Source organism: Motacilla alba, chromosome 2, assembly GCF_015832195.1.
Source record: "Motacilla alba alba isolate MOTALB_02 chromosome 2, Motacilla_alba_V1.0_pri, whole genome shotgun sequence".
NCBI lineage: Eukaryota > Metazoa > Chordata > Aves > Passeriformes > Motacillidae > Motacilla > Motacilla alba.
This window is the reverse complement of record NC_052017.1, coordinates 112,961,235-112,975,012: the sequence shown is the minus strand read 5'-3', so window position 1 is coordinate 112,975,012 and position 13,778 is coordinate 112,961,235. Positions and strand designations below refer to the sequence as shown.

Sequence of the window (13,778 nt, the reverse complement as noted above, 5' to 3'; positions counted from 1 at the left end):
GAATGTCAGGAAATGCAAGAAAGGGACAGCAACAACAGCCCAGGGCTAGAAATACACAAGTAAGGAAGACAGCAAGAAAAGCCACTTGGGGAGATATTTACAGAGCCTGACTTTTCCCATGCTCCCTAGGTTCCTCCTACAGGCAGCAGAGGAGATGGGCTCTTCCAGGGCGATAATTCAAAGCACCAAGCAGCTATAACCAGTCTCCTGCCATCAACTCCCCTCCTGGGGGAGACTCCCTCCTCCAAGCTGAATGCAAGATTAGGTTTCCTTGGATAAATTCAGTCTTTTTGAATTCCCATACCACAGATTTTCAAAAATGTCAATCTCCTAGCTCTCATTTTAAAGCCTCTGGTAAAAATTGATGCGAGTGGCAATACACTTTGGCCAAGGCTGGTACTTGTGGGTACCCTGTCCTAAGCCCCACTCTGCCACAACCATGAGGTGATCACAACCATGAGGTGATCAGTGGTACCTGCACAAAGTACCACAGAACCTGAAGCAATGCCTGAGCTCATGATTTCAGAGGTTTTGATCCCAGAAATATCCACTGGCAACCTTGCAGACTCTCTGTCTCACTGCATCTGTGGAACACTTCTTAATTTCTAGATCCTTGTCAGGGCTACGGTGACCCAGAACAAGCTGACCAGCTTTGTTAATGCTGAGATATTTCTACATGTCCTTATTTTTCTTTTTTTAGTCATAAAAGGGTAGTTTAGAATAAGATGCCCACAATGTTCTCAGACAGAACATTTCTAGAGATATAGTGTCTGAACTGAATTTCAGGTTGAATTTTGGATTGGATGTAGATGCTCAATTTCCAAGATACTGCCTTTTTTCTTTTTTTTTTCTTTTTTTTTTTTTTTTTTTTTAATTGGTGGCATATTTTTACTTATCTCAGTTCTTCCTCCAGGAAATCAAGTATTATCTAATGAGAGTTCAGGTTCTCCAGAGCAGTGTTATATTAATCAATTACTCTTTCTTGTTAGGGAGATTACAAGAGAATATATTGTATGAATAATGTACTAATAATTGTGTTACTACTGCACTTCCTAATAACTTTTCATTGTTTTTGTAGCAAACGCATGCAACCATACCCAATTCATGTGGTCCTGGAGACATCAATGGTCTTATACTCTGTTCAGGTGGAACATGCAACTCAGTAATCTTCAATCCAAAAAAAGTACAACCAGACAGGATAAGAAAATATGTGACCTTGGTCATACTGTATCACTTTAGCAGATTATTCCATCAAATAACATCTAGAGTTTTCAAACACAACAGATCTGCTTTTATCCTTTTATTAGAATCCACAGCCTTATGTTTCATTAACAAATTTGCCTTTCAATTTTGCTTTTTTTTCTGTTTAAATTTTCTTTCATGGATCTTTTAGTATTACATCAAACAAACAGCAATTTTTCTAAAAATAAAAAAGGGAAAGAACATTCTCGGAGATCTTGTTGCCCTCTAATATCTGTAGACACTATTGTTTTGCCTGCTTTCCTAGACAATCCATAACTGGGGAGAATATAGCTCTATTAACCTTGCTTTATCAGCCAGCATGTCAAAATCTGTGCTATAAATCTTCATCTTAATCATTTATGATTAAATATTCAGATGAGATTATGTGCAACCTAATTCTACACATCCATCTCTACATCCCTAATTAACAACAGACAGCAACAGAGGGGGGAAACCACCACCTTTCTGAAGTAATGAGACAAAACCGAGCTTTTGTAGACAACTTTCATTTCTAAGCTCTTCTTTTTAATCACCATTTAAGAAAGAAATAAGATTAATGAAGTTATGTATATCAAATTATACATCTGCTGCTTCACAATAGATTGCTAAATATTGCAGTTTTAGTCTCAGTAGCCGCAAAAAATTCTTACTTTTATGAAGCCTCACTGGTTTCAATTTTTCCCCATCTGTCAGAGAATTTGACATCCATACAATGGATGCATGGGAGAAAACCTTCCAGGGCTCAGTGGGTAAAATTCCTCCCTGTTCAGAAAAGCAATCTAAGACTTAAAAACCACTAAAAACCCTCTTGGTCTATCACAGTTTTACTTCTATTTAGAACTGCTTTAGCTTTAAGCACCAAATTTGAGATATTTAAACCCTAACTCTGAGAGGGAATGCAAAAATGTACCTCATACTGAAAGTGAAGTTGTTGATACACATCACCAGATTTTCAGAAAAATCAAACTTGAAAGCTACTAAAGGCATTACTTAAGCTGAGACAGCCGACTCAACCTGTAAATCACAGGCTCTAAACCAAAGAGCTCTCCCAGGAAAAGACATCAAGTCTGTCCTTCTATCAGCCTGAAACTGACTTTTCATTATACTTTCTAGAACTGTGCAAATAACAGATTAATTGTCTGTATGAAATAACCCAAAAAAAAAAAGAAAAAAAAGAAAAAAGAAGTTTAATTAAAATCTCGTGTTGGAGAAGGAAAGAAAAGAAGCAGGAAAAGAAAAATATAATTATGTACTCTTGCATCAACCTGGAACAAGTATGACCCAATTCATAAATGAAAGCACTAAATTTCAAAATGACAAGTTGCATTTTTAGCATGAAACTTTCCTCCCTAATGTGCAGGCATTTTCACAAAATTACTGGAATAAAAGATCTTTAAATTTGTCCCTTCTCAGCCAAAACTACTTGCTAAATTCAACCTGACTCCATTATATTTCCCCAAATGACATTTTTCAAACTTGTTTGGGGAGGAAGCAAAGGAGGGCGGGGAGGGGGAATTGCCTGGCTCCATCCTCTGCTGGTTTTTCTAATTGCATTTAAATGATCCGTGCAACTGGTCTCCTACGACTTCCCTGAGGGGTAATATTTCACAGTCTAGCTAATCTCACTATTGAAATGTGTCCTGTTTTTCAGCAAAAATTTCACTAGTATAAAGCACAACTGGAAGAAGTTTTGTTGACTTCTAAAAGTTTTTAAGTTACTTTTATAATCAAGAAGTATATAAATACAGACTATCAGCAGATTATACAAGTCTTGATGGTTTAGCAGGGCAAACTAATTTGCCACCCAAGGTGCCTCATGTCTATTCATGAGTCCAAGTCTTTTGGTCCAACAATATTTTGCTGTATCTGAACCAATGATAGTTACTTTTCTAAAAAGAAAAAAAAAAAAAAAACCACCAGAAAAACAAACAGAAAAAGAAGCAATGTAAGCCCCAACTTTTTTTCACATTGCACACACTTAATACTTGATTTATTTAGTCATCTATTTCTCTGTCTCACTCATGTGACTGAATTTGTCTGAGTTTAGTAAGCACAGGCCAGATTCTTCATCTGCTTATATGTCTGCTTAGCACAGGTGGCATGGTGCTTGCAGACCAGAGCTTTGTACACATCTCCTCACTGTGAGGGCTGCTAAGCATTGCTCACCATACAAAAATCCCAGCTCTTTGGATAAAAAAAAAAGTTCCACTCTTCTACTGCTCTCAGCGATTGAGTAGTTCCTTTTGCAACTATTAATAGCAACTTCACTATACAACTTAATGGCCTGATTCTATAGATATATTTTTTTTCCTCTAGGTTGACTAAGACACTATGTGCTTTGTGAATTTCTGAACTGGGGTCAGTAGGCTGGTTAAAGGGGTCACACACGTTGTTAAGCCCGTGGAGACTTCCTGTGGAGCCTAAAGCAGGGGTGCCTCTGCCTGCAGACCAAAGTGCAGGGTACTGTGCCCACTCACCTTTTGTACTTTAAACTGGTTTGGCACTCAGTAAAGTACCTAATTACTGAGGGCTGTGGCACTCTGCACAAGAGAGAAGGCATTCTGGGCTCAGGCATAAGCGTCTTTTTCAGATTCACTCTGTTTCTGAATCACCTAGCACCTAGATTTACATAACACAAGGGAAAGGAGACACATTCTCATCGGAGGTTAAAAAAACTCTAGTTTGAACCAGTCAACAAACACTACTGAACAGAGTCTAAAGAAAGTGCTTCAACACTATTTGACATATACCTGTGTCATTAAAATTGTAGACAAGGAAAATATATTCTGGCCCAGTGATGCAATACCATTCTTTTTCTCATTTAGTTTCATTCCGTGCCTGTCATGCTTATTCTGTAGCAGCAGGTAAGAATGATTCAAAGTATTGAAATTACAATTAAAATAAAGACATTTCCACAGTAATATGACATTATTTCCACATTTTTATTTAAGGATACTACAAAATTCTACACACACAAAACTCACAAGCACCTCAGTTTGCAGAAACTGATGAAAGTACCCTGAAACACCAAGCAGGCAGTCTTTCACAGTACAAGGCACACAGTCAAGAAAAACACTCAGGCTAGCTTTTGTTTGGAGTAGTTTATCCCTACACATTGGATCTAAATGACATAAAGTTATTCAATCTTCAGTGACAGCATTTCTTCCATCACTTTTGCAGACACAGAACTTAACACTTGAATGCTCCCAGGTGATGAGCAGCCAGTAAACTCTCACCAAGACTAGGTATCTAAACTGAATATTCTACCTTTTGAAAAAACTTGGTCCTGTAGATATATTGTCATAGCAAAGCTTAAGCAAGAATTTTCTGGCATGCCACAACATATGGAAAGCTCCAGTTTAACTGTGGTGTCAGGGTATGCCACAAATACACAAGCTGGAATCCTATTTGAGAAGATGTTTAACGGAAGCTTAAATCATTGACTCTGAAGTTTTTAAACCCCCTGATTTCATAGCATGTGACAATGCATCTCTGTGGAGCAAAATTAAACTGTAGAAAGACTCAATTAGTTTTGACTGTATTTCTACCAGCAATTTTTTTTATCTGTTCAGATCATGCCTGGAGAATAAACAAAATCCCAATATGCTCAGACTAGGCTGTGAAATGCAAACTCCTATCTGATATAAAATTCAGAATTTCAAAAACAAAAAGAGCTATAGGTTGGAAATTCTGGCAGAATGGTACTGAAGTGATTTAAACATATGTCTCCTGGATGAGAGGCTGAGAAGGAAGAGACTAACAGCAGGTATATAAGCTGTCAGTGTGCCATGAGCTTTGGGTCACTCAGTGAAGCCATGGCTGTGGCCACACAGTGCCCCTCATAATTCAGCTCCACTGGTTGTATTTAAACACCCCTGCCAGTGAATTAGTTCCTTTCATACTCTACAGTCTCTTGTTATTCCCCTTCTTGTCCAGCTCTACTGAAAACTTCCAGGGTGCATTCCAAAATTTTCCTTACCAGACAGAAAACATGCAGCGCACTTCTTTTCCCTATAAAATTCAGTAAAGTACTGGGAAAGTTCCCTGCTCAGTCTGGCAGTGCCAATTCTTTAGGGTTGTTCAGTCTGGCGGTGCCAATCTTTGTTACAGGGTTTACCCTGTTACACTTTATTTCTTCACCCCTCATCTTTGAACTGCATGTCTTTATAAAAGTTTTTAAAAAGGAAAGAACACTTATAGCACTTACTCACAGATGGATAGTTGATGAATAATTTTATTTTATTTCTCAGGTTTCTAAATATGTAGCTGTTCTCCAGTCTTATGGTGCCACATTTATATTGGCACATTTAAAACACAAATGCAATTCACCAGCTCTTTCAGTTTCCTGGATATGGAATTATTAATTCCTTTTGATTTTTTTAAGACCTCATTTACTGTTAATTTCACTGCAGTTGTGGCTATTTCTGTTTTACTATCACCATATACATTATGTGTATATATTTATATATACATATATATATATTTATATATTGGATATATTTATGCATATATATGTACGTATTATATTTACTATCATCATATACATTATCTGTCTTCCCTTTACCACTATGACAATAGAATTATCTTTACTGAAAAATTAGGGAAATCACCAAGTTTATCTAGATTATCTTTAATATCCCTTCTCACAAAATAGCTGTTGTCTTTCTTCCTTTTTCTGTCCCTATTACATAGCTGAAGAATGCTTTGCTATTTGTTTCTTTTTTCTGTAAAGGCCAGATCAGCTTGGTTTTGGAAAGTCTCACTTATACCTGTAAACCTCTTGACCTCTGAGCCTCAGTGATACTTAAACAACTTGGAAGGAAAGGAGGCAAGGTGGCAAGCCATTATTTGCAGATTACTAATGGTTTTGCAAACACACACTTTGTTTAAGAGCTGCACCCTACCATTTTTTCTCTTTTTTTTTTTTTTTTTTTTGATGTTCAGATTCCCTATAGTGTTAGCATTATCAATTTCAAATAAATTTATAATTTCTTTACATACTTGCAGGAGCAAATTTCTCTTACTAGCCGATTGCCTCAGTTACGAAATTTTGCTCTTTTGGGGAAAACAAAACAAAACAGAACAAACTACATAGCAACTTTATTTCTTCAAGAAACATAAAATGAAGTTATCTGTCATCATGTTGTTGAAGGTTATTCAATGTTATCAGTCTTCCATAGTGTCCTCATTCCTTACTGAGACATTCTAAGTTTTAAAATATCTCCATCAAAAACAGAACACTGTGACACATCATAATACATTAGATACTTGATGAAGACTCCACATGAAAACATCTGTGATGGTTACTAATATGTTGTGCTCTCCAGTATCCATTCAAGCAGTTTAAATCCCCCACAATGAGGATTTAACATTTTCACCGATTTCTGGAATGCCTACCCTTCACTTTTCACAACACTACTCCAGCAGCCCAATGCTAGGCCATGCAAACCACCTTTCCAGACATTCTAAGAAATTACTTTTTAAACCCTTATATCTCACTCTTTCAAGTTATGTCATTAATACTCAGTAGAATACCATCATGTCACTGATTTCAGTTCTCTCTTCTTGGTAGCATACAACACACAAGTCCCTATTTCCAGTCATGAATTCACATGATTCAAGTCTTGCATGGGTTTTTCCACTTCTTCTCTTTTCTTGCTTTTGATGGGTCTGTATCCACGTTTCACCTTTTTCCTTAGGGACAATATTCAGCCAGTGAACAGATCAAGCACCATCCTAGGAGCAGTGTGCCATTGACACTTTATCAGCACCTTAGAGTTTTCTTTGCTAACCAAATTCCTGTTAACAATTCTAGATCCGCTGTTCTTTCCTCATTTTCCCATTTTCATCATTTTGCACCTATTTTATGCATATATGTATATGTATATGTATATGTATATGTATATGTATATGTATATGTATATGTATATGTTTGAAGTCCTTCTTCCAGATGTGTCAGCATCAACCTGTGACCAGCTTCTAAGTCAGACAAGAAGAATACATCTTTAGATGTCTCTTTCATCTAGCTGCACAATAACAGCTGATGCTTTAAAACACATCCCTTGTAGCCTCCTGAGTTATGTGCTGATCACCAGTGCTCCATCATGCATCCAATCTCTTATCCCACTGGAACATAAAGGAAATTTCTGAACATCTTAAAGACACTTTAAATCAAAGTAGAAACACATCCACCACTGACCTAATGTTCCTAACTTCTACATGTCACTGACCTAATATTCCTTGCTCCTTCCATGCATGTTATACGATCAGCAAACTGTTTCCAAAATTAAAATCTCTGGTAGAGTTCTGATGAAAGGCCAGGTTAACCAGGAAGTTAAATAACAAGACCACCATTACATTCACATTCACAGCAATGAGCCAAAACCTGTGACATTACCTTTCCTCCAGGGAGCAGGGATTTTTATGAAGATGAAATGGCTTCCCTTGAACCATTCCTAAACCTATTCAGATTGTAGTGGAACTTTGGAGAAAGAATTACCCAGCTATAACCTTCCTTGTAGGCAAACAGGTTGTGAGAGAAGTCCTGGCTATCTTTTTACCTTATCAGCCAGATGAATTGGAGAATACTGTAGAAGTTTGAAGGGCAATTATTTTCTTCATAACAACGTGGGAAAATATGTTACTCCTCAGTCTCAGTTTCAGTCTGCTATTTTACTGGGGAAATACGGTCCTGGACTGCCTCTTATCACCAAGACAATTACAGGTCTCTCAGTGTGATTTCATTATATATCTCTGGCATAAACACTCTCATAGATAGAAGGCTACCTAAAAAGGGGCTTTCTAGGAGATACAGACTGTAGAGAACATAAAGGGCAAATGCATAAAATTAATAATTGTACTTAATATTTCTTGGTTGTAGGCATCCCTTGCCTTCCATACAAACCCAATTCCAAGGCTAGAAGATGAATTGCTATGGTTTAAATGATTGTAGCCCTAAACCTTTGTAGGAGTACTTACTGTCATTCGGCCAAAACAGAAGAAAATTTATGCCAAATTTGTGACAAACCAGTGTGAATACATTTGAGCCACTCCAGAAAAAGCAAAGTATGAAAAGAGAAGTCCAAATCTGAGTTCAGATATGACAGTTCTAGTCGTACATGATATGTATGCCATTTATATACTACCAGTTTTACATTTTCCTATCAACAGGCAAAAGCATTAGAGTGAGAAGGAATTTGTCTCTTTTCCACCACAGTTATTTATGACAGTGAGAAAAACAAATCTTGCTCAGCTAGTAGCTAACACCCAGTGGTGTTGGGTTACTAGTGGGAATGAAAGGGAAAAAAAATAAAACTGACTCTTTGAAAAAGCAAAAAAGGTAAAACTTCCAGAAAGCACATTGTCCTCAGCTGATGGATCCCATGTGTCAGACAGTTCAGGAAGGGTAGGTTCAGCCTTTCATCCATGGGATAAATCAAAGGTAACCAATATACTGAAACACTGCCTCCAAATAATAACAAGTTAAAAAAAAAGCAAAACGTTTGCGAGATGCTAGTTAACAAGGTTCAGAGAAAATATTCACATGATTTAATGCTGGTCCTGGGCTACAATTTGGATTCAGAACACAAGCAAGCAAACTCTGATTTAGCATGTAATTAAGAAATCCTCTCTGAATTATTCAACTTTCATTCACTTCTTCAGAAGATATGAGAACACTGCAACCACTTGCCAAGTTTGATCCCAACATGCCATGGGGCAAATGGAGACCCTAAACTGTCATATTCTATTTAAATCATATGCAGGCTAAAGTGAGTGTGATTGCTTGGTATATTAAATTACTACTAGTGTGTTGATAATTCCTCACGAACAATCTATGATTCTGAATTATTTATTGAGGAGGAAGTGGCTTTTGAAGTGAACATTATTTCTCCCTAAGAGCTAATGCTTGAATATGATAAAAATACTTGCCAAGAGAAAAAGGAAATTAAAGAAGATACTTTTACGACTGACAGTTCTGAGACTCTACCTTATTTCATCATGGATTTCTTCTCCTTGTGAAGTCTATAGGCAAAAATTAAGTTCATATAAAAAAAAAAAAAAAAGTGGGACAGCCTGTGTAAAGAAATCACTTGCAACAAATCCCAGGTATATACACATTCAGTGATGGCAATTAATATCATTCCTAAACTATTCCCATGGCATTGTACTTCCTTGCTTTTAGAATCCAGTACAACTTTGAGGGAGCCACAGAGCAACTTCCCTCTGGCATCATGAGTGGTAAACCACAGAATCAAAGAGCTTTGGCTTGTAGTGCAGATGAAGGACACTTAACAGAGCATGGAGTGACAGCAAGACAGAGAGGAGGACCCAATTCTCCCACTGGTCCTTCAAGTTTGCAGGCAGACTTTTCAAAGCCTTGTCCTATTGAAAGACTTCACAGGTTTTTTGAGGATGGGAAATTGAAAGCACAGATGAAGCAGTGACAGGCTTCCACATAGTAAGATAAATCCAGTGTGAGACATTCTCCATTATGGACAAATTAGAATTTCATTGCTCAAAGATGTAGTATCAAAATAAGATGCATTCTTGAGTCACAGTAGCAATATTTATACCCAAAACAATTGCTTGAAATGAGCATAAATCCTGCTTCTTCTCCATATCTATTAAGGTTGCTATTCATGAAGAATTCTCCAAAGAATGATTTATGAAATGCCATTAGAAGATATATTTCTGTCATTTATTTATTTGCAAATAGTTTATATACAGTAAGCATGCATGAAAACATTTAGTAAATTTTCTGTGAACAGATTTGAATGTTGAGTTTATTCTTATTTCAAGGTTATTCTTAGTTTTCAAGGTGCCAAAGTTAATTTCTTTGATAACCAATCCTTTGTTCCTACTAATTAGAAATATCCAAAACAATTTGCTATTTAAATCATATGTCATTGCTTCTGATCCTTGATTGGATGAGTAATGAAATTAAGTAAGACCCATATGAATTGTGAATATTACTACTGAATATGTAATTAAGGTTTTGATTAATATTCTGGCACTCAGGCTTAAAATACACCTTCCATAAGTATTTGCACTCATAAAGCTCAAGCTGCAGAAATCAGTACAAGTCATTAACACAGTCAAACTGAATTCATAAGTGAACTTCAAAAGAATACTTGTAAGGTTTTTCTTAGGATGATGGGTATGTACAGTGTCCTTTTAAGTTTGACTCCTACATTAGTGCTAGCTGTCAAATAAAGCTATTGGCCATATTTTCTCCTTAGGTGCTGGTATGAAATTAAAAACTAGGGGTATAGGTTTTGCTGAGGTATTGAAAATATCCTGTGTTAATACACACTGATTATGTAAATGCCAATTGTTTCAAAGCTAAATTAATCATTTTGTGGATATTTAAAATCCTTTAAGACATAGCATTACATTAAAAACTTGAAATTTTATGGGTTTTTTTTCATGTAATGCACTTCTATTTCCCACCTATAGAATGCATTAGGAAAATGTTTCATGTCATTACTGGAATACACTTAATTATGGTGACAGTCAATATTTTTCAAAATATTCTTTCCATCCAATACTTTCTGCACTTCAAGAAAGCCAATCAGAGTACCTGATACTTAACAAATAGAAAGATATGAAGGTATAGTTTCTTTTTTTGTTGTTCTATAAATCTCTCATTCATAAAACAACATAAGAATTAATGATAACAACCTATTAACATGAATTCTGACACAGTATAATATTCCACAAACCTGTCCTAATAAAAGATAGTCCTGTAGAAAAATTCTGGTTCTTAGCAGAGAATGGGTTGACTCCCTTGTGAGTGCATAGTGTGTAATAAAAATAAGGGCAGTGTAAAGTGAGCTAGATTCAAGAAAAAGGACCGAGTCTAGGTCTGAAATTGATTTTGGGATGAATTAGGCACCTGTTCAAAAATACTCCTCTATCTTAAACATGAGCTTAAACCACCAAAAAAAGTAGCAGCTCCTCATTACTTCTATTACAGAAGTATCCCCAAACCTGCACATAATATCATCCTCCTGCTGTTCTAGGAATTTTTTATAAGAACAGGAGAACCCCCTTCCAGCTTGCCACCTTTTCAACATGGGTGAGGCTGGAGGTGTTAATAAGCTCTACTAGAAGAGAAAAGGATACGCAAAGGTTAAAGACTTGCTCTGGGTTGTCTCAGGCAAGTCCCACTTGAAGAACCTTCAGTGGCCCAATTCACAGTTTGGTCAGGAGACCAGCATTCTCTCTCTAAAGGAGCTATACTTTTTCACTGATGAGTGCAAAGCATCCATAAACTCACAAAACAAGCCAAAATTCTCAGTCTACCTGACAGCCCACAAGTAACAGATACAAACTAACAAGGGAACGAGTCCATTTCAACTACAGCCTTCACAGCTCCTGGGATTTTATGTTCTGCTTCTCCAAACCAACCATCAGGGGCTGAGTAAGACTCTTATGTGACAAACTCAGGAACTGAGTTATTTTGCACTGACTTATTAATTTTTATATTATTAAAATAACTGACTTATTTTGCCCTCTATGCTACTTTTCTCAGAAGCTTTCTTGATTTAATCCAACCACGAAGAGAACCCTCCCAATAACTAATTAATTCTCTAACCCAATTGGATTATTAATGGAGTAGCTCTTCCACAGAAGTGACACAAGGAGAATGAAGACAGGTTATGGAAAAACTTACATGTCAAAAATTTTATTTTCTAGGTACAGAAAAAAAAATAATTAATAACATACTTAAGGACTAAACAAAGCCCTTAGTTCAAATAGGTAATTTTCATACAATGTTATCATGAGTTCTTAATTTGCCTGTGTGGTAAAAATTGCTAACAAATGGTTGTTGACTGTAAATGCAATCCCTCCTTTTGACACATGCATTAACACACTATTGTAAAGTTCAAAGCCATTATTATTGAGTTCTCTCTGCCACATTAATTATCCTCTGCATTGTATTTGGCTTCACTTGGGTAAATCTTCTGTAAGTACCCAATCTTTACTTAACATATCCATTTAATATTCTGTGAGCTTTCTTTACATTTATGTTTTTTTCAATAATTCTGAATTGAGTCCAGTTTCCACCAATGCTACTGGTAATGGTCTATCCTCAGCCTATTTTTCTGCTATCACCCACTCATGTCATTGTTTCTGAAGCTGAAGGGTCTGGTGCTTGGAAGATTCAGGCTGAAGTTGATTCTAGCTCCTCCACTTTGTTTAGAAAAATTCCTAACCCTTAGGCCAGTTTCCCACAGCATGCTGGATCCAGCTTAAAAAGCAAACTAACAAATAAGGAAAACAGCTCAAAAGATGAGGGGATGAGCTAACCTGAAGCAGCAAAAATAGAAGGTGAAAGAAATGGGGTGAAAGACAGAACTTTTTTAAAGCCATATAGTATATTCTGGGTGTAATGAGCATAAAGCCTTGTGGAAAGAAATCTTTAAAATATTAAAATCTTACTTTAATAGCTCAATACTGTCCATTATAGAAAGATGCTCATGTTTTCAACATATTTAACTTAAAACGTGTTTTGACAGACACATTGAAATGATAATTGATTTTGAATTGTTTCTACCTAGATCATTTTCCATCCGAGTATCTCAAAGTACAATACAAAATTAAGGCTTCATAATATCCATAGACTAGACTGCAAATATGTACTAGATAACTAAACAATAACATCTTCAGAAGTATGGTCCGCTTTTGACTACCCAAACTGAGCCTTTAAATATCCTTCTCCTTTAAGAAAAAATAACATAAAAAGCCCCACTCTGACTGTAGTAAAAGAGAGCTGTAGTTCTTAATTTCTGAAACACAGACTAAAGGCAACTAAAAGACAACCAAAATTATGCATACTGAAAAGCCGGGCTCCACTTGCTGTGGAGCTTGAGGTGAATTGGGAAATAAGAAGCTGGGACATGAAGATCAGGTTTTATTTCAGCCACAAAACTTCTGCTTACGTTGATAAAAATCAACTACAAAAATGGTATCAGGAAATCAACTCAGAGCAAGAACCAGGAACTCAAACAATTTTTAAATTGCAGTTTTAAAGTTGTCATTTCATTCACTTTTGCAAGAAATGGCAGAGAAAAAGTCTAGAGCAAAGCCAGCTTTCTTCTATCTCTTTTTCTAAGTTTGATCACATATGACAGAGAAAAGTTGATGAAAAAAGAAATTAATAAACCAATCCTTCAGCTAATTCCATTCATCTGGAGCTACTCCTACAAGCTTAAGCAGGCATTTTCATGAACATCTGTATTATGGTGCCCTTTGTGGTTATGCTATACATGAAACATGAATGTTTGTAAACAGAAATACTGGTAGTGTACTTTTAAGGTAAGAGAAAGAGAGAAGGTCAAATGGTGGAAAAAGGTAGGAAAAAATTATTTACACCGTAAAGAAGAAAAACAGGGCAACCTGGTTTTGGTCTCATTACAAGGCCCTGTTTGGTCTTTTTTTGTGTCCTCACAAATGTAACATTTCTCTGTCAATGTCACAACTCTGGCAGGAAGGGCAGTAAATGCCCCCATCCAGCCTTGCCTAAGCATCAC

At 36.4% G+C, this 13,778-nt stretch overlaps 1 protein-coding gene across 1 annotated transcript in view; it reads right to left on the bottom strand.

The window, feature by feature from the left end:
* XKR4 (XK related 4) overlaps nucleotides 1-13,778 on the bottom strand; it is a 221,705-nt gene that overhangs the window by 198,034 nt on the left and 9,893 nt on the right. The gene's annotated exons all lie outside the window — the stretch shown is intronic.